At 42.3% G+C, this 22,026-nt stretch overlaps 1 protein-coding gene across 9 annotated transcripts in view; it reads right to left on the bottom strand.

Annotated features, from left to right (window-relative positions):
* Window positions 1–22,026, bottom strand: part of TUBD1 (tubulin delta 1) — a 900,711-nt gene that overhangs the window by 788,878 nt on the left and 89,807 nt on the right. For 3 of the 9 annotated variants that reach the window (XM_069615102.1, XM_069615100.1, XM_069615101.1), the window contains exon 2: window positions 3,386–3,469. The exons of 5 other annotated variants lie outside the window; for them this stretch is intronic. The gene's annotated coding sequence lies outside the window, so the exon portion shown is untranslated. Of the gene's footprint in view, window positions 1–3,385; window positions 3,485–22,026 lie in introns of all 9 variants that reach the window. One more of the 9 variants, XM_069615099.1, reaches the window with a different exon arrangement.

Here is a 22,026-nt window from a genome sequence, read left to right as displayed (position 1 = left end):
CCTCGATGAAACAATGTGATCCTTTTATTTTCAGGCCATCCGGTTTCCACAACTAGTCTATTAAAGGTGGCGATATAGGACAAAAGATCCTGATTACCTTGTCGTAAGGATAGCAGTTCGTTGTCAAGGGCCTGTCCCTGCGAGTGTCGAGCGAACAATCTTTCCATGCTGGCCTGGAAGCCCTGGAAATCCCGGAGAATGGGATCATCCTGATTTACCAATGGAATAGACCAATCGGCAGCACAGCCACTGAGGTAAGATAGTACAAAGGCTACTTTGGTCTGGTCGTTGGGGAAGGCCCCGGGCCTGCATAAAAAGTGTAAACGGCATTGGTTCATAAAAACGGCATATTTCTTGGGATCCCCCGCAAAACGTTCCGGCGGGGCCAAAGGCATGTGTCCAGGTAGATTGATTTGTACCGGGTTATTCAAACCCATTGTTGTAGAAATATCTCCGGAAACAGGTAAAGGAGTGTGCTCTGCCTGGCCCTGCAATAACCTTTTGGCCAGATCATCAGTTCTTTCCTTGGATAGGATTAGTTCCCTTCTGAGAGCATTAGTCTCCTGGCGGGCTGAGTGCACTTCTGCCCGTAATGCCCCTAAAAGATGGGCCAGCTGATCTGTCTCGGAAGTCTCCATAGCGCCCAGGTGGGAAATTGTGGTAAGGCTTCGCGTTCTGTAACGCTCACCTGGTTCCCACGGAGGCGCGGCGTCGAAGGCGCAGAACTCTGAAGATGGACAGGAAGGGCCCCTCTATTCTGGCTTCCCTGGCTCGTTGGATACCCTCCTTAGGGTTTGGAAGGATGAGCTCTCCATCCTGCTTCTGATGCAGGGGCGCGTTGAAACCCAGTTACTTCACTGGATTGAGGATTGATGGGAGTTCAGGTAAGCTTGCCTGTTCAGGTAAGGCGCTGTAAAAGTTCTGTTCAAAAGTTCAAGCTTAATAATAATGTTTGTTGTCTAAGTGCAGCAAGCGCTAATGCTTATGTCTTTTTCCCCTTAGGGGCAGGCCGGGGTTCGGAGTGCCAGAGATATGGCGCCGACCCGAAGTGAAACAGTTCTGGATGAGCGCTCAGGTAATGTCTTTGCATTCGCTCATTCAATGTCTTTGTCTTTTTTCCCCATAGGGGCCGGGGTCCGGAGATGCCAGGAAGCGGCAGGACCCGAAATGCAGTGGGAATAATCCAACAGGTAAGACTTAAAAGGAAACTGAGCTTTCCTTATTCCTTTTCTCCCTCTCACCTTTGTTCTTGTCTTTTTTCCTCTAGGCGCCGGGGCGTAGCTGAATCCGGAAGATCGCTGCTGAAGATGGAAGCGCCTTGCAAAGGTGAGTAAAATGCAGCGCTGCAGCGATCGAAACAAAATGCCTTTAAAATGAGGTCTTCCTTTTCAGGGCCATTGGAGAAATTACTCCGGGATGCAGATTTAGCAGGTAAGGGCTTCTCTTCTCCTATTCTCTTCCTTTCTCCCCTTGCAGGTGTTCCAGGGTGCTGGCAGGTGTGGCTGAAGTCAGGATGCAGGAGCTGACACGGTGAGCGTCCAGCTGCTAGGTGCAGAACAACGCGAAGCACGTGTGGCTGTTCGGGTGGGGTTTAAATAGCCTTGGAAGAAGTTCCTGGTATGTATCCTTCCACCAATCAGGTATGTATCCTTCCCCGACCACACCCGGGTGGTGAAGTAGTCCTACAGGTAAAGTAGTCCCATTCAGGCCTCAAGAGGGCCTGGATGAAGCAGCAAGGTCTGCATCAGGTAAGTGTGCACCCAAGCACTTAAACACATATCCTCTTCTATGAGCCTGGCGCCTAAGGCACCAGGACAGGGGTCCGCTATGAGCCTGGCGCCTAAGGCGCCAGGACTGAGTCCAAAGGGCCCCGACTTGGGCCCGCTGAGACTTCCCTGGGGAAAATGATGTCTGCCTCTGGGGTTGCTGGGCCCGGCCAGGCTCCTTGGAGGTAGGCATCATGACAGGTATCACAACACAGGCCTGTAATGTGTTCAGTGAGCAGGGAGTAACAAATAATTAAATCTGGCTGAGTGATAAGTGTTCAGGTTAAGATAAACAGTTGTTATGGGCGCATATATAAATGCAATTGAGTTAATAAAGCCATGTGCTAGGTAGCAGGCCACAGAGTGAGTCAAATATGCAGGTATAGTCACATATACATAGGCGATTACGTCATTCTATCGAATTGCTTGGTATGCGCAGGTAACACAGCAAGTTAATTCAGTTGTATGCTAGATTTGAAGGCCTCTGTATAAAGAGCAGTTCCATGTAATTTTGTCAACGTTACTTACATTATTTATTTTTATAATTGGGGGGGTCCACCCATACACCTCCCATTACTACCCTTATCCCAAATCCCTTCAACCACATTTTTACCACTTAACCCAGTAATTTCGAAGTAATTACTTCGAAGTAAATCATCTCAAAGTCATTACTTTGTGTTGAAACCACAGGAAACATAAAGAGCCATTAAAGTGTGGGGCCAACACGAGTCAATCTACATCTGCGTTCTGTGTATATGCACACGATAGTCTATGTGGATACATCTTTTTATGCAGGCAGAGTAGAAAGGAGAGTAATATACTTGGAGGGGAACATCAGGGCTTGAGAGGAAGAAGACTGAGTCAGGCAGAGTGTCTGAAATTACATCCCATGTGGTAGTGCAGGGCCAGTTTGGAAAGTCCCAGAAAGAGACTAGACAGAGAAGGCAAGTGCCTTTAAGTTATCACCACCAGCAAGATACAGCATTGACAGTAGGCTGTCAATATTCACTACATACTAATCCGGGTAACAGGCACCCCTAAATTAGGTAGAACATGCTATTTCTAGATGAGAGTGTAAGGGGCGGTGCTAGCACCCTGCCAAATAAGTCAATAAAAAGCCTTGAACGGTCTCTGGGAGTTGAATTACTCTTTGAACCATCTCTGACAATGTTTTGAAATGAGGTGGAAAATGACTTTATGGCTGGCTAGTACCTTGCCACTTGAAAATGTTACCCCTGTGATAATGTTTAAATATGTGCAAATGAACCAAATACATTTACAAGAGTACTTGCAATTATTGTAGAGTACAGAATGGGCCCCAAGATATTTGTATAAATAGACTTAAAATTTCAAACTTGGTTAAGCAAAGATGGCCATCAAGAAAGTCTGTGACTGAACTTAATGTTTTTGCGTTTTATCTTTATCTTTGAGGAATCGTCCATGATAAGATGGCCGCCAAGTATGCATGCAAAGGAGCATGTTCATGTAAATCCTATTTCTAAAGGAATTATAATGAATTCAAGGTGGTGGCTTAGTGCTCGCCTACACACGGCCAGCAGCATTTTGTGAAAGTACCAAGCAATAGAAGCATTTGTATCCAATACTGTGATTTTACTTACATTGTATTGTATCACATATTTTATGCATTGCTTTTGTACGCTTTTCTCCCTTTTTTCATGATCTGGATTTGTTTTTATGAAGGGCTTAATTTTATAGACAAACACAAAAAAAGAAAGAAAAAAAAGAAGCATTGATAAAAGGTTAGAGAAGCTTTTTTTACATTCTTCGCCTTTACATTTTGCACATACATTAATTTCAAGTTAATGGTGCAACAAGCCCCTGCAGTTACTTATACATATTTTCTATTATTTAACGTATTGCAGTGCTTTAGATAGGATTTTGGCGTGAGTGCATTTTACTCTCAATTTTTAGAATTGGAGAGTAAATCCAATTTCTAGAGAGTCAAAATCAGTTTCCTCCTTTGCAAGACATTAGAAAAGTCTGACAACTATGCATTTTGTGCATAAAATGAAAACGGTGTCTGAAAATATCAGTGACAAAGAACTTGCCGTTGCGTACTACCCAGCTTCATCTTCATTATACTTGGACACTAAAACTCTGTTAAGAAATACTACAGATGCCAGCTAGTTAGATCATAAATCAAGTCCCTAACTGTAACAGCATCACTTCTCTGCCTCTTGGGCCTACTGTTGCTGACTGGTACTACCTGCTTGACAGCGTTTTTCCTCCATCTCTCCTTCCGTTTGCTACTCTGTTTCCCCCGTTTCGTTTCTCACTTCTGATGTTCTGCCTCCTTAAGTGTTGCTATACCACGTTTTGAGGTCTGTTTCCCATCCCGGCATTCCATTATTGCTGTTTTCCACCTATATTGTGCTGCATTGATTGATTATGACTCCTCCTCCTTTCTCATGTCATTACTCTGGCTATATCTGTTTATTTTGTCTGTTGTGGTTGCTACTCCTTTTGATTATCTTTCTTGCACTGTCTCTTATGTTATTGGCCTGCTAGTCCGGATTTTCTATTTCCAGCTCTCCCCGTGTGCTGTTGATCTGGGTTTTCTTATTTTACTGTCTCTTTTGCTGTGCTTCTATTCCTCACTCCTATTGTGTTTGTGTGTGTTCTATTATTCCCTCTCAATAAATGGTTCTAAACACATATCTGTTTGAACAGAATACAAACAACTTCATAAAATAAATTAAATACTAAATAAATTAAAGTAACAATTTACAAGATGTTGAAAAGATATTTATTGGATTGAGTGAAGATGTATGGCAAATTAGATTTGAGAAACTAAAAGCTCAGGTTCAGCCACAGTGAGAGCACCAGACTTGGCTGGGTTACTAGTCCAGCTTTTCTTTTGGACAAGTTTGCAATGTTTGGGTCCAGGTGTCAAAGTACCAACACAGAGCCTGGTCCCTCTACGATAGAGAAAGTATACATTGTATGAAATAAATTGAGTATAATGTCAAACTTTGAGTAGTACCCACCTTTCACAGTTTTTTTGGTATTCCTTGTTCTCTGACACCAATGAGGTGGAGGCACACCGGTTGTACATGATATAAGATCCCCACTCGGGGAAGTGAAGATTGAAGTATTTATTCACAACAAAACATTTTAGAAAATATCTTTTGAAGACATAGAAGCACTAACTACCAAAAGAGCAGAAACATTAGGCTTCTCCACGGAGGAAGCAAACACCATCTTGGGACTGATAAGTGACAGTGGATTCAATAAGGATAATACCACAAAACAAGACACTACCAAGAAAATCAAACAACTTGAATATCTAATTAGAAAGGAAATTAACCGTAAATAAAATGCCCTGCACATCGGGAAGATATTACAAGAACCAAAGGATACCAAGAGATCTCAGAATTCAACTTCGACCTACACTTTGTAAAGAGAGCAAAGAATTTTTAAGAAGATGGGAGGCAACACTGAATAGATGCTCCCTAGTTCTAATTTTACTAACTATTCAGGAGCTTACAGTGAATTTACAAGCAATAGATATAGAAATAAAAGAAATTCAGAAAGAACTAACCAGTTCTTTGAAACTTAAGAAAGAGGAATTGGAAGAGATACTTTTAGATATCAACACTAAACTGGCAGATTACAAATCGGAATTGGAAACTAAGAAGATCAGAAAATTCAAAAGAGATACCTATAATTATATCAACGAGGAGGTTAACACCAGATGGACAAATATGGACCACCAGTGAGGAGACCTAGCAAAAACAAGTCAAGTAATACATCAAGCTCTGAGTCTGAAATAACAGTTGAACCTCCATCGGAAAGGGACACACAAACAACGGAAGCCTCTGGGTCTACGCCAGCCAGGACGAGTACAACAGGAGTGTCTTTTTTAGGCAAAGGACTAAAAGAACAAGGAGGGGGAAAAGAAAGAGGACTCAGAGGTCCACTAACGCGGTACCAGCAGAGGAGAACCTAGTCATACATTTATCAACGAGGATCCTAATTATAGCAGAAAAAGAGACACTCCAGAAAGGACTCAGCTTTGTACCAACATATTACAGCTCACTGTTTGACACAAAAGTGGAGGTATTTAAATGAATAAGGAAAATTAAACTGAAAATATTTTTTGAGGAATTGGAGGAGCAACCACAACAGAATATAGATTCCACTTATAAAGAATTTAAGATCAGGAGCAATTTCATACCACCTTGCAGTACCCCAGTCGTTGAAATTTTTGAAAAACAAGTTCTGAAAGACTTAGAAAAAATTAAATTCACCAACACTAAGTTCAAAAACTTGAAACCACATGAATTGGCACTGCTTAAAAACCTGTATTGGGATAAATCAATAACCATCAGACCTGAGGACAAGGGTGGAGCATTAGTAATTTGAATTCAACAGACTATGACAAAGAATGTAAAAAGCAGCTCACAGATAGCAGTACGTGCAAAATATTGGATAATGATCCCACAACCACAATCATACAGGATCTGGAGAAAATATTGGAAGAAGCAGAAGAAAATGGATTGATCAACCACCATACTCACACATTTTTACGAAATGACAATCCACAAATACCAAATTTTTATACGCTACTGAAAGTGCATAAGAATTCACAAGAACCACCAGGAAGGCCAATAGTGGCGGAAATCAACAGTGTGTTACAACAAATTGGAAAATATATAGATTTCCTACAACCACTGATCGAGAAAACGCCCACTTACAGCAAAGACACAACCCATTTCTTACAACAACTCAGAACAATACTGTACGCACCATCACAGATATTGTTCACAGTGGATGTCAAAAATGTATAGCGGAGTTGGTAAGGAGAGTTGAGTCTGCTGGTGTCGTGCTCGCAGTTTCTCTCCCCTGTCTACTACAGCGTGTGGGAGGGCTTAAAAACCCATACCCGTACCCAGAGCAGAGCGGTGAGCGGAGTTGGTGAGGAGAGTTGAGTCTGCTGGAGTCGTGCTCGCAGTCTCTCTCCCCTGTCTACTACAGCATGTGGGAGGGCTTAAAAACCCATACCCAGAGCGGAGCGGTGAGCGGAGTTGGTGAGGAGAGTGGAGTCGTGCTCGCAGTCTCTCTCCCCTGTCTACTACAGCGTGTGGGAGGGCTTAAAAACCCATACCCAGGGCGGAGCGGTGAGCGGAGCGGTGAGCGGAGTTGGTGAGGAGATTTGAGTCGGCTGGAGTACGCGGGAGCAGAGGGAGAAAGGACTCAACTCAGAAATCTGAGAAACCTCCACCGCACCAAGGGCGAAAAAACGCCAGAAATGAAAGACTGGAAGAGGCGGTAGCAGACTCAGACGCCGACCACAGCAGGCGTCGTCTAAGGAGCGTTAAATCACCAGTCAAGAGGCCGAAAACAAAGACGTCCACCAGCGAAGAATGTGCCCATGAAGTGAATAAAGAGCCTCAAGCTCTTAGAACTCATAGGAAGAGCACGAACAGCGAACTCAAGGAAGAGGCATGTAAGACGGCAGCCCCCCCCAGGGCAAATACAAGCGGAAGCCACCCAAGTTGCACTAGAAATACAAGAACCGCAAGTAGACCAAAGCGGTGGAAAAATAAAGGACTTAATAGGATCCGAGGTGAGCAGCGCCCCGCACACCACCGATAAGGCGAGTGGGTTTCCGGCAATGGCAGCCGAAGGACAGCCACTGACGGATCCTCAGTGGGCGCGATGCAGTGCCGAGGACCGGGAGGAGATGAGTGCATCGGAGCAGTTGGAGAGCCGCGGTGGAGAACAGCAGGCTTTCCTGGCCCAGGGCGGGCTGGGAGTCCAACTCGGACGGAGAGCAAGGAGGGGTGTGGCCGCGAGAAATGCCGAGGGCTGACAGGCAGCCCCGAAAAGCAAAACTAAGAGGTGTTGACAGCAGAACTCACAAATAGCCTGATATTGGAGCAGGAAAGGGCAGCCGCGGAGAGGGACAAAGTATCCCAAGAAAGGGACGGAGGAAACGATCCCGAACATCTACAAAGGAAGAATTCTGAAATGGTCGCACGAGCAATTGTCCACATGGACCCAGTGTCCGCAGAATCTGCTGTGGAGCCAGGCAGAAATGAAAGTGCCATAGAAGAAGACAAAAACACTATAACAGAAAAAAAGGAAAACTGCTAACAAAATAACAACACAAAGAAAAAACCAAGAAAAGATCAGTATAACAAAAACATCAAGGGAAAAAGGTTGCATGCAACTAGGAAAAGCGAAAATGGTAGGAGAAAACAGAAAAACGAAACCACAAAAAAAAAAATGAAGGAACACAAAAAGGGCCGCCGCCAGCATCTTTGTCAGGCACATTGAAAGCATTCTTTTTCAACCAACAGAAGCGCAAATTAGACTCGGAAAACGAACTGTCGGACGCTGAAATGTTAGAAGCGGTCGAGGAGAATTCCGCAGTGAACAGACAACGGACCTCCGGAATAAATGTGGTGCAAGAAGGCCCTTCTGCCGTAGTCTGTCACAGCTCCTAATGGAAAAAAGGAATGCGGCTAAAGCAATACGGCGCCAAATAGAGGACAGAGAAGAAAGTCGGAGGATAAGCACTTTGAAAGAACATCAGGAGGCGGCCCGAGAAGCGGGTGAGAATACATTAAGAACCGATGATGAACATCTAAGACAGGAGCTGACCCGAGAGAAGCACCGACAGAATCAGACGAAGCCGATAACCAACCTGCATCCGAAATCCTCGGATGAAGGCCCTGATCGGCACAAACAGATGATGCAACCAAAAGATTCCTGGCAAAATGCCTCTCGTCAAGACTGGACAAAAGCCCATCTGAATTTAGGCAAGCTATTATGCACCCCAGAGAAAGTAAGAGACGTTTACAGCTTGAACCATGAAAGGGAAGGCCTGAAAGAACAACCTAAACGCTCAGTGATAGAGGAAGAGCCACACAGAACTAGGTTGAGCGATAGCTTGTTCGTGGAAGCAATGGCAATTCCGGGAAAAATAGCAAGCACACCGAAATCACCGAAAAAAAGACTTAGCTACATCGACGCAAAAGGAGTCCCCAAGCAAAAAAACAGACTTATTAACAATTATGTCGGCTATAACGATTGCATTAGCCCCATATTGCAAATTGTACGAAGCAATTAAAGAAGGAATACAAGACAATACATCAATCTTGGCCTCTATGTCTACAAAAATTACTCACATAGAAGGCTACATTACAGCTTTAGAAGAAATGAACAATGTACATCAGAAAGGCTGGGAAAAAGAACTTGAGGACTTAAAAAAACAAATTGAGCACTTACAAAGGGGGCGGGACCATGAGGGCTTGAGAACCATAAGGACCCAGTCAGAAAGACAGAATGGTGAAATCGTCGATCGCTCTGAAAAAGAGCAAGAGATAAAGGAAGCGAACGAGGAAAGCCCTAAACCCCCACAGTTATACTCAATTAAATCAGGACTGCTTGATCAACCTCAGAGAAAAGTCCCAGTGGTATTAAAACTAACTAACAACGACAAGCTTCAGAAACTTATACCGGGAGAGAAGGTGAAGCAGCAGGAACCATCAAAGCTAAAAGAAAAAAAAGGAAAGAAAAATAAGGAAACTCTAGAAAACACTCCGAGATTGACAAAAAGAGATAAAACGAGGAGCTCTCCACGTTCGGTAGAAGACTTCATGAGTGATACAAACCTGATGAATTTGTCCAAGCATTGGGAGACCGCCTCTAACAACTCAGTGATTGAGGTGAATATAGACCAACAAACGAAAAAACAGAAAGAATCAGAGAAAGAAATAGAGAATATAGAAAGCCCAAAAGCCCAAACAACTAAAGGAAGCCAAGATGCAATTGAGAGCCAAAGGAGACCAGTAGCAGAGGAACAAAAAAAGAAAAGGGAAGACGAACTTAAGTCCCCAAGAGAGCAAAGAACAAGTCGGCAGATTCTACCGCAGTGAAAAGAGGTCACTAAAAGCTCAGATGATTATCAAAGAACAGATACTCCCAAAGCAGAAAAGCAGGGACGCATATTCAAAGTTGAACAAGTTAACCCAAAAAGAGGCTATATGATTCTGAACAGGAAGACAATCTTGAAATTAATGAGCAAAATGAATTAGCTGAAAAAGATAAAAACAGAAGACATTACGTTAGTGGAACCATATCACAGAGGAAAGATCGCAAAGGCGTACATCCATGTTAAAGAAACAATTCTGCAGCATACGAATGATAACGCAGTTAGAGAAATGGACCAAAACGGGTTTGGGCTGACAGAAATAAAGAGAGATACACCAAGAGAAAAGAAAGACCATCTGTATAATTATAAAGGAGAAAGACAATACCACTTTACATCACGAACAGAAGAGCGCTACCGAGCCAACAGAATCGGCAAAGATCTAGAGGATAAGGTTTACGACTCGGAGAGGGAGGATGTAAGAATGGATGATAAAAAAATACAACCAAAGACGGTATAGGGACGAAAAAAACAAATATAATACGCAACCAAGGAATGAACACCAGGATATGGTCCCAGACAATTACAACCCACGGCCAAGAGAAGAAGTCCGACGCTTCAATAGGCAACACAGCCAGAGAGAACCCCGCACCACAACAGAATCGATAGGGCATACAAACCACCCCCGGTGCAAACAAGAGACACGTCAGCAGGCACAGGTCCATTGGCATGGCTAAAAGCAGAATTAAATCTCAAAACAGAGAACTACCAATCAAAGTTGTCAGCGGCATCTACGTTGACAGAACAAAGTAACATAGAGCAAGATGAAATTAAGAAGTGTTTCGTCCTGGGGTCATGGAACACAAGGGGGTACGCTCATTTAACCAGACCTGGTGACGTTGACTTAGGTTCACTAGACATTATATGTTTACAAGAGACCTGGTTACAAGAAAAACCCTGCCTGGACGGCTTTGTAGTAGAAATATCATCGGCAAGCAAAGGGCATGTTAGGCCGCCCGTCCTCAGGCTTGTTGACAGCAACAAAAATGGGAGTAGGCTTGGCAACACCGACAAAGCTACACGAATCTTACGAGATGTTAGTCACGCTGACCGCATGGACCGACCAATCAGAATTGAAAAAGGTGTATAGTAACCAAATCATCATAATAAATACATACTGGAATCCGCAGAAAATGACAACCAAAACTTACTGCGCAAAAATGGCGGAAGTAATAGAGGCGGAGATTTAAATGCGGATTGTAGTGAGGGGAACAAAGAAACGAAGTTGGAAAAATCTCAAGGCGAGACCCCGTGAGAGAGGTATCGCATGGGGGGCTTTGAGCAAATCAAAAGAACATTCCAACTTGGGAGAACTTGAACTGCAAAGCAACCTTGGATTATATTTTTGTGTCAACTGAATTCTTACCCATGATTCAGGAGTACAAAATCCATAGAACCATGCACAGCGACCATAATCTCCTGACATGCAAATGGCGAGGAATACAAATACAGAACCACACATACAAGCATAACCTTGAAGTAAACAATCAACAATCGAGAGTCCGCCTGTCGGAAGAAGATGTTAAAAGGATAACAGCAAAATACATACTTCCAGACGCAGCAAAGTTATAAGCGCCTGTAAACCGACCAAATTACTTACCGTTATTAGTGCCATACAGAAAACCAGCTGGGAGTCAGCCGAGGAAAAAGCCAAGTTCAACTCATGCCTATGATAAACTGGTGGTTGAAAAAAGAAAAGTGGTGAGGAGATTAAGGAAAAATCGCAAAAAAAAGATCATCAGGAAGCCTGGGAAAAATGGCGTATAGAGGCTAAGAGGTATAAACAGTGGATAAAGCAACATAGACTACGGTTGTACCAACAAGATGCCGAAAACATGTTGAAAAGCCTCAGCTCAAAGAAATCAAGCGACTTTTGGACAATAATCAAAGCAGCAAACCCGTCCAAACCACCAGAATTGGTAAACGCGGTTTCTGAGACAAGTTGGAAAACATACCTAATGGCCCAATTTGAGCTCCCCAAAACACAAGGAATCAAAGAAAAAGTTGACCCGACAGCCTCTTGGGTGGATGTGGCTAAGGTCGCCGAGATTGAAAGGACCATCAAAAATTTGAAATCATCGAGGGCCCCCGGCCCTGATGGCCTGACGAATGTGGATTTGAAGCAGTCCTGAACGCTTGGGCAGGGATAATAAGCAAAATATTCACACACTGCGCCCTAACAAAAATGGTCCCAGAAACATGGCCAAAGGCCATAATTGTGCCAGTTTATAAAAAAGGTGGAAGAGACGATCCGGAAAGGTATAGGCCCATAGCCTTGTTAGATATTGTGGGCAAAATCTACGCAACGCAGCTGCTGGACCACTTTAGAATTTGGGCAAAAAGCACACCTTCCAGATAGGATTTCAGAAAAATTGAAGCACGACAATAAATATTCTGATGCTACACATTCTGAAAGCGAAAGTAAGAGAAGGAGCCCCTAGAGTCTACCTGGCCTTTGTAGACTTATCGAAAGTATTCGATAAAATCGACCGAGAAAAACTATGGTCTAAATTGAGCAATTGGAAATGCCCAATGTCCATCATGGGCCCAATAAAAGCGTTACACGACAATACAAAGATCAGAGTGAAACTGAGCAAACAAGGTATCTTGTCGGAAGAGATTGCAGTCCAGCGAGGTGTTAAACAGGGCTGTCCATTAGCCCCAGCCCTGTTCATCGCTTTTCTGGGGGACTATCAGAACGAGGAGGAAAAAATAAGAGCTTTCCCACCAAAAATTGGCAACAGTACCATCCAGCGACTGCTATATGCAGACAATGCCATCATTATCGACCAAACCCCTATTGGGCTGCAACGAAAACTGAATAACCTGGCAAGTTACATGACAACAAATAATTTGGAAATCAACGCAACAAAAACTAAAGTGCTGGTTTTTGAAAATAACTTAAAGAAAAGGTCGAAGCAGCAGAATTGGCACTTGGAGGATTCAAAGCTGGAAGTAGTCGACAAGTTTAAATATCTAAGGGTGACCATGGATGGATCATCTGTTGACAAAGCAATGCAAGACCAGCTATGGGACAAAGTTAAAAGATTTACAGCTCAAACAAGACTGGTCGACAAAAAATTTGGGAAATTTTCCATTGTCCCAGCGATAAAGTTTTACAAGGCAAAGGTAGTTCCATCTATAATTTATGGTATGGAAGCCTCCTTCAACATACCTAACTCAATATGGCAAAAACTGGAAGGCCACGTGTGGAAGTCAGTACTAGGTCTACCCAAATCGATCTCCATGCCGGCAATTAGAAGGGAACTAGGCCTGGTCACACTGGCATCTTCAGTTGAACAGAGCAAGATGAGACTGTTTAGAAAAATCACAATGGCTGACTCGTTACCAATATACGCGGTGATCGCAGAAGAACTCAAAAACGGTACCTGTAAGGCACTCAACAACTGGGCGACAACAATCCAAGAAACTCTGAGTGAAATATCATGCTCAGAAGAAGATCTAAAAACAAATCCAGATCGAGTAAAAACAAAAATCAAACTCATGGATTGGATTCGGACTATGGATACCGCGAGGGCTAATAAGCTACTCACCCACCTCCCTCCGACTTTCAATAAAGTGAAAGTGCCACTGAATTACTGCAGAAAATTCCCAAATAAAAAGATGCAAGGAACATTTATGAAAGCTAGTAAACCTTCTGATGACCCACCAAATCTTAGCAATTCGAACACCGAAGATGGACAACAGTTGTCGTTTATGTAAAGACAAAGAGGAAGTGGAAACACTGAAACACCTAGTCCTAAAATGCCCGAAAACAAGGATAAACAGAGATAAATACCTACATTCCTGTTTGCAAGGGGCGGTTACGCCGAAGAGGTGGTGTGGAATAGGTTAATCTCAGGAGAGACAACGAGATGGACCATCACAGCGGTGAAATTGATAGATCTAGCTTTCGAAATGATTCCCAACGCACCGACTTACATTTCAACATCAGAGGAGGTGGGGACATCGACATCTCTAACCCCTCCTATCTCTGCAAACAGTTAAGAGGCATCATAATCCTGAGATAGATGGTTCAGATGACTTTAACTCGAGACCTTTATCTCCGCAAACACAGTATGAGAGTGCATAGGCGCATCTGAAGAAGAAAGGTTCTTGTAAAAATCGTTAAAAGCTTTGCGATTAAAATCAAGTAAAAAATAAAAATAAAAATAAAGAAAATGTATACACATCAATCCCACATGATCTGGGTATCCGAGCTGTTGAATGGTTGTTGTTAAACACAGGAGAAATTGAGGCAAACAAGGAATTCATAATCATTTTACTCCACTTTATATCAAAGAACTCATATTTCAAATACAACAAACAATTTTACCTACAAATCGCTGGAACATCTATGGGGGCCACAATGGCACCCACATATGCGAATACATTTATGCACACATTTGAGATGGACCGCATAATAAATAACCCCATATGGAAACCACATCTAGGGATTTGGATACAATACATCGATGATGTTTTTGGCATATGGACAGACACTGAAGGACGACTGAAAGACTTTTTTGAATATCTCAACACAATTGACCAGAGAATTCAGTTCACCCACGAGTATTCCAGAGAGAACATACACTTTCTAGATGTTAATATTCAATCCTCGGAAGATGGATACAAGACCAACATCTACAGAAAGCCAACTGGCCGAAACTATTTACTCCACAGGCTAGGTTTTCATCAGCCAAGCCTTATAAGGAATTTGCCTTATAGCCAAATGTTAAGGGTCAAACGTATCATCAGCGATCCTGCAGACTAAACAGTTGAACTACAGAAAATGGGAGAGAAATTCACGAAAAGTGGATATAAGGAAGAGGAAATCATAGAAGCAAAGACAAAAGTGGAAGGAACAAATAGGGAGGAATTACTAACAGCACCAAGGAAATTAAAAACGGAACCACCACTTGTATTCGTGTTGAGATATTCCACACAGGTAATCAATCGCATCAAGACGATCATTAAAAAACACTGGCAGGTGTTGTCCTGCGACCAAAGAATTGAACATCGATTTAAAGATTTACCAACATTTGCGTATCAACGCAGCAGGAACTTTAGAGATTGCTTGGTACAAACACTTCACATGCGGAAAAAAGTGCAGACTAAACGTAAAGGAACTTTTCCATGTTTATAATACAGTAACTGTAGTTATGGACAGAATGGTCAGAGTATCAATCATCCACACACTGGTGAAAAGCTGACACTTAAAGACTATGCAACATGTGATACATCAAGCATAGTATATGCAATTAAATGCCCCTGCGGATTGTATTATGTGGACCAATCCAAGAGAAAAGCAAAATTACGCTGGAACGAGCACCGTTCTTGCATACGTAATTAGAATACAAACACCTCAGTGGTGAGACATTGGATAGACAAGAGACATAACTTGGCACAGATCTGATTCCTAATATTGGAGGTGATCTACAGAAACGAGCCCAATGAGAATCTACAAAAAAGGCTAGACAAAAAAGAATGTTTTTGGATTGAACGTGTGGGGACTCTTGCCCCAAAAGGACTTAATGAAGAGATAAATTGGGTATGTTATCTCTAATAGTTGTTAAAAAATTGTATATAGCTGTATCATGCTCATCAACCTTATGTGCGTGGAATTTAACATCAAGACGTTTACTTTAAGGATACTGTCACAAATATTTTTGTGTGTAATGACACGTTTTACCAACAGATCTCGGGGATATTTCGAGAAGGAACATATATATTCCAACACTAATCCATTCCTCGAGAATATTAACATTTGGAAGAACTACATAGACGATATCTTCATGATTTATGTAGGTACCCAAGATGATCTAGACAGATTCCACCATTGGATAAACTCATGTAACCAACATTTGAAGTTTACGATGGAATCAGACAAGAAAGAAACACACTTCCTAGATCTCCATCTTATCTTCCAAGATGGACAGCTGACCTCCAGGGTGTACAAAAAAGCCACTGACCGCAATGCCCTTTTGGCATACACCAGTTACCATCCCGGGCATTGCGGGACAATTTACCTTTTGGGCAGTTTTTGAGATACCGCCGCACCTGTACCAACATAGGAGATTTCCAAACACAATCAGCAGTTCTAAAAAAACAACTTCAGGCAAGAGGCTACCTGAGAAAAGTGCTCAATGATACACGGAAGTGAGATAGAAACATCAGGCGAGAAACCACGCTTGAACAGCACGAGAAAAAGGAGAACACTGACAAAATCACAGCGGTTCTCAGCTATTCTCCAATGTTTAACCTTTTAAAAAAAGAAAATCACAAAACTGTGGCCAATCCTTAATACAAGAAATCAAACCATCCCCCTCCGCCGGTTTGCAATCAAAAGGAGAAGAAACATCAGGGACATGTTGGTCCATACTTTGAAAGAACCAAATACAGATGATGCAAACACCCCATAGGGACCGCCCATGCGCAATTGAACACTAACCATGCGGAACATTTAGTGTATGCAGCCAAACCACGAGAAGTAAGAGTGTTGACATTGGGTGGAAGACCCCCTGGGAACAACGACAGTTCAGCAATTGTAACAGCAAGGGGGTAATATATATATGATCACATGCCCATGTGAACTAAGATTGTTGGTATGACGGTAAGACCGGTCAAGAAACGCCTCATCGAACACAAATCTTGTATTCGAACCAAGAAGATCATAGCTCCTATGGTTGCACATTTTGTAGAAAGAAACCACACAGCTGAACAATTCTGGTGGACTATTCTTGAAAAAGTGAAATTACCAACTAGAGGCGGAGATTTTAACAACTTACTCCTTAAACGAGAGCAACACTGGATTTTCCACCTTGACACGGTCAGACACGGTCTAAATGAAGAAAGTCAATGGAACGAAGTAGCCTTGATCGAATAAATAAACAAATAAAGAGTCTCTCACTCCTTACAAACATGGACCCTTTGGCACAATCGTGATTTGCTGCCAACAGTAAAGACATTCACATTCATAGGTTCTCTCGGTCTGACTTTTCCCTGTCTTGTTGCTGTAGACATTTTATCACTCATTGTGATGCTTTCATTCGGAGAGAGCCCTATTCCTGATTTGTCAGATTTATATTTGTGCACTCGCATCATTCACTCCCTACGGGTTATGAGTGGTTTCTTTCATTATCAATAAGCATTGTGACACATATATTTGTCAACTTGGATTTCAATACCATCATCTCCAACTACACCTTGCGGGTATTTTGCCCATGCATCGTTGTCTAACAATACAATAATGCCCACTGACAGCATTTGTAGATATAGGTCGTCTGGGTACTTTTGCATCTTCCAGCATGGCCGCCAATCTACAGTGCACCATTTGGCATGTAGGAAAAATGGCCGTCAGGAATGTAGTCCCTTTTCTATGTTGATTCACGGGACAAAAACAAGGAACTTACCATACACGGCACTTCCGGGTGCACTCATGCGCGAGATTCCTCACGGAGCCTCGCTGCCTTGAGCGCCTCATAGATGCCACATAAGGTAAGAAATGTGATTCTCCTTATGTTATGAGAATGAGGTTTGATGCTAACTTAATGCGACCACGCACATACTGGTAGACGCCACGCCGTCGCAATTGGACACTTCCTTACAACTAGAACTGTATTTCACGATTGACAGTACCACTTCACCGATGCGCTCCGGAAAGCGGAGCACATGCATATGGACTTTGCATTCATGTTAAGTTTTTAAATGCATAGTCTAAGTCTTTATAGATCTGCTCTGCGGGATTGGAATTTATTTTTTGTTTTTGTTTTTAGAGGATTCGCAATGAGCGTACATCCATGTAGTTTGACACACATCTGTGCACTGACGCTTGGAAGACAAGCAGGACACATAGATGTATAAACAACATAGTTGAGCCCTGAGTCGACACTAGTGGCGTCGTAGAGATACTCGTGCGCCATCGCTACAACTAAGCCTCGCACAGTGTATGCCACGTAGTTAAGAAGTGCATATACAGATAGAATCCAACATGCACGCCACGTAGTTAAGAAGCGCGATACATATAGAATTCAACATGGTTGGCCTATTTCACTTTGTTACAGCTCATTGTGGCAAAGATTGAGTCAAAGGAACAAAACAAAGGAATTTTACCCATTTCCACCACGCATCTTGAAGAAGAAAACAGAACATGATAGCTGGAATGAATACATCCAGAGGTAATCCCCACCAAACACTGCACAGTGGCTTGGAACTCACCAAAAAAACTATGAGAATGCCCTCTGCACTTATGCCCCCCGTTTCACCTGTTCTCACAATTCTGATCACAACGTGAGGTCATGGTTTGGGGGAGAAGGTGCACAGCGGATTTGCATGTACGGACCTCACACAAAAGGAAATATGAATGAGAGACACAGGGTTTCCTTGGATCTAGACGAGATTGAAGAAGGCACCTTGGATTAATTCCTAAAGAATACTTGCACCTAGTTTGCAAATTGGTGCTAGATACAATGTTTTTAAGGTTTCCATACGAGTAATTAATCCTTGTGGTATAACCACAGATGGAGGGGTGAAGCACAAACCACGGAGGGTGAATAAAGCTGGAAAATCCCCCGTTGAGTGTTACTACCCCCTTTGTTCCATCTTTTTAAATTGCTTACTTCTAGTTTTAATAACATTTTTTGGCGTGTTATGTGATCAAATACAGCCCAGCGTTCCTCTGGGTCTCTTTGAACCAATCATTCACTGTAGAGCAAGGGTCAGTTTCCTTTTCTTTACCCTATCCTCTTTTAGATAGGCGGACCACCACACGCTCCATAGGGAAAGCTTCATCCTGCAGGGTCAGGGTGTTCTTCCAGTCAGGGTCACAATAGGTAACACAATCATAGTGGTTCTTGCTCTTTAAGTTGTTTGGAGCAATTGTTGTTCAACATGATGGCTTATATTCTGTTTTGTGTGATATGACAACTCAACGTGAAACACTTACAATAGTATAATACTCTCTATGGGTATACATACACATGTTTTGTGAGTACTGTCTGAGTTACACCCTATGAAAAGCCCTGAGATGATATATATAATTATTACAACCCAGTCTTCATTAATAGTTGAAATATTGGTTTAATTTTTTCCACACAAAGTGAAATGTGTTTAAATTGCATGAACGATGTTGTAATGACCACTGAATTACGAATACCATTTATCATTGTCTGCTATGCACACATTACCACAATCCACCACTTTAAATAGCATAGATGCAATTGTAACAACGGTGCAGTAATTATGTATATGTATATAAGAACTGACTTTGGATGTGAAGAATTTCACACTAAGGAATAGAACACAGTTCGATGCGTTAAAGCAAGGAACTAACAAGTTGCGGAAACAAACAGTGATCCTCTTCTCCCGTTCCCCGGTTGCCAAGGGAATATGGGACGCAAGGCACCGAAACGTCAACACGTACACTGACTTTCTGTGACGCCTCTGCGGGATCACTATACGAACGGGTAAATAAAGAAGATGCCATTACGGCGGACTTGCAACTCGGAAGGTTGCATTTTCTAACAACAGTACACCGTGTAATTTGGTAAGTGTTAGCGTACATGCTTACAGTAGTTTCACGTAAGAGGGAGATCATCAGTGGCTCACTGCTACATATATTATTATCTTTACACTACAGTTACTCGCGGAGTTGAGCGATTCCTCAAGGATGACTGAACATAAGGCAAAATGGCGTTTAGCATGCCTAGATGAATTTTGACTTTTTTGCACGTTTTTCTGACTGATTGAACGTGATTTTGAGTTTCTTCCTTTCTTCTTCACAGAGAGGAGACTGTGGATTGTAAGGTATTAATACAGTTGAAAAGGAATTACAATAATGTATTACATGCTTAGCAGAGTTTGAATGCATAACATGACACCATATTTGTTTCTTTGTCCCCTTTTCTCTTCTTCCACTTACAAATGGCTATACATGGTATGGACCTTCAATATACAATATTTATGTATGGATCATCTCATATGTTTTGAAACACATTTGGAAATGTATATAACTGTTGATTATCTGTAATTATTTTACACACACAAATGTGGTTTAGGCCCTGAAGAAGGAGTTAGACTCCGAAATGCATAGCCAAAATAAAACACAACCTCGTTCAGTCTCAATAGATGGTTCTAAACACATCTGTTTGAACAGAATACGAACAACTTCATAAGATAAATTAAATACTAAATAAATTATGAAGTAATAACTTACAAGATGTTGGAAAGATATTTATTGGATTGAGTGAAGATGTATGGTAAATTAGATTTGAGAAACTAAAAGCTCAGGTTGAGCCACAGTGAGAGCACCGGTCTTGGCTGGGTTACAAATCCAGCTTTTCTTTTGGACAAGTTCACAACGTTTGGGTCTAGATGTTAAAGGACCAACACATAGCCTGGTCGATCCACGAAAGAGAAATTATACATTGTATGTAATAAATGGAGTATAATGACAAACTTTGAGCAGTGGCCACCTTTCACCGTTTTTTTGTGTTCTATTATTTACCACGGTTTCCCTTCTGAATATTTTGTTGTTCTCTTATTTTGCTCATTGGCCGCTCTCTTCCTGTAGCTGGAATTCTTGTTTTGGATTGTCTAATATGTTCTCTGCCTCCCACTTTGCTCTCCTGTATTGCTTGGGTACAGAGTTGCTCTTCCTTTCCTTGTTGTCTTTCAACATAGCACCAATAACTATTCAAAAAGCTGAAAATGCCTTTTCCATTTACAAATCTAGTGCAGCTTTACCATTGGGCGCTCCTTTTTATAGAGTGTTTGCACCTTCTTTTGGCCATTAGGCTGCGAATTAGAGATTTAGAGGTTTGTCTCACCAGACGCAGCACTTGCTTGAATGCAGATGTTTTGAAAGCACTGTATGCCATTACAAGTATAAGAGCCCAGATGGGATGTGTGTTCTGAGCCATTACAAGTTGAGCAGCCCTCTTGGGATGTCTCAGCAGCAGTGTTATTGACCCACTGAGCTACCTTTCCCAACAGGCGGTTGACTTGGAAAGGCACATAGGGTTATGCCACTGGCAAGTCCACGTGAGGCTTGCCTGACATACCTGGCTTGTCAAAAGCTCTCAGCCTGTTTGAACTATGCTACACGAGTCAGGAAATTCATATGGAGGCTCTGAAAGGTGCTAGATTTTTGGCTGTTGGAATCAGTTATCGGACATGGGGGAAGCAGATGTTTTGAAAAGAGCAAGAAAGAGTAGGTGCAATTGAAGTATATGACAACAGTGCCATCTTCTCATACTGTCCACCAGTGCACATCACACCAGCACAGGTGGATGGTGGAAATGATCTATGTGAAAATACCAAATATGTGTACTGTGAGGTCAAAAATCTTGAATGCAAAACGTTTTCTGAAATGTTACTGCAGGGAGGCATCCCCAGCAGCCGTCCCCACATCCCCTCACATTATAAATACCCATAACCAACCCCCTCTCACCCCATCTATGTTCGGGGGAAATTCATTTTTTTCCTTGCAAGGTTTTCTACCTTGCAGTAATGGGGTTCAGTATTTTATAGTGATACCGTGAGAAGAGCTCAGACACTTTTCTTGCTCAGTACTTTAGCTCGCTACAGAAAATGCCAAAATATGTTCATGCTTTGTCATTACTGAAGCTCTTAACAAATGCAGGTACTGTCCCAAGACACAGCAGTCCTCATAAGAAGTGTGGGCATGATGCAATCAGCCCTACTGTGAATGATTGGCATTGTGCCATGACACACGTATAGCAGCTTTGCTGCTAAATTCGGCTACTTTGCCTGAATACATAGCAGTCCTATTGAAAGGACCCAGTATAATCTGTGCCACTGAAAATATATACTGTACTGCTTCTACCTGCAACCATTATACCCGCTTGCGGTGGATAGATGGCCAGAAAGAGTTAAAGTAAAGTTAAAGTTCAGACCACATGTCAACTATTCCTTGCTCTCCAAGACAACAAACTATGTACAGTGCCCTTTCATGCATGCAAACACATGCAATCTTCAGACTAAAACAAGACGCATCTTCATATAGAACACCAAAAGCTTTTCCTTCTCACAAAGGCCAAACAACTGCTTGCTCGGAGGCTCTCCTAAAACTTTGAGGCATCAAGAACGGCAACCCAATAAATGCAATGTATGTGCTTCTGTGATGAAAAGAACACAAAGCATGAAATGCCTATGCTGCTGCAACTGCACTGCCTCTATTAAAGCTGTTTAAAACAGGAAAATTAAGCAAACATGTAGCCCTAGTTTAAGACAATTTTCATTTTACACAATACTACATGTGTCCCGAAGCAATGTCAAAAG

Source organism: Ambystoma mexicanum, chromosome 9, assembly GCF_040938575.1.
Source record: "Ambystoma mexicanum isolate Mex_15411 chromosome 9, UKY_AmexF1_1, whole genome shotgun sequence".
Taxonomy (NCBI): domain Eukaryota; kingdom Metazoa; phylum Chordata; class Amphibia; order Caudata; family Ambystomatidae; genus Ambystoma; species Ambystoma mexicanum.
Note: the sequence above shows the minus strand (reverse complement) of the source record. Positions and strands in the feature narration are given on the sequence as shown.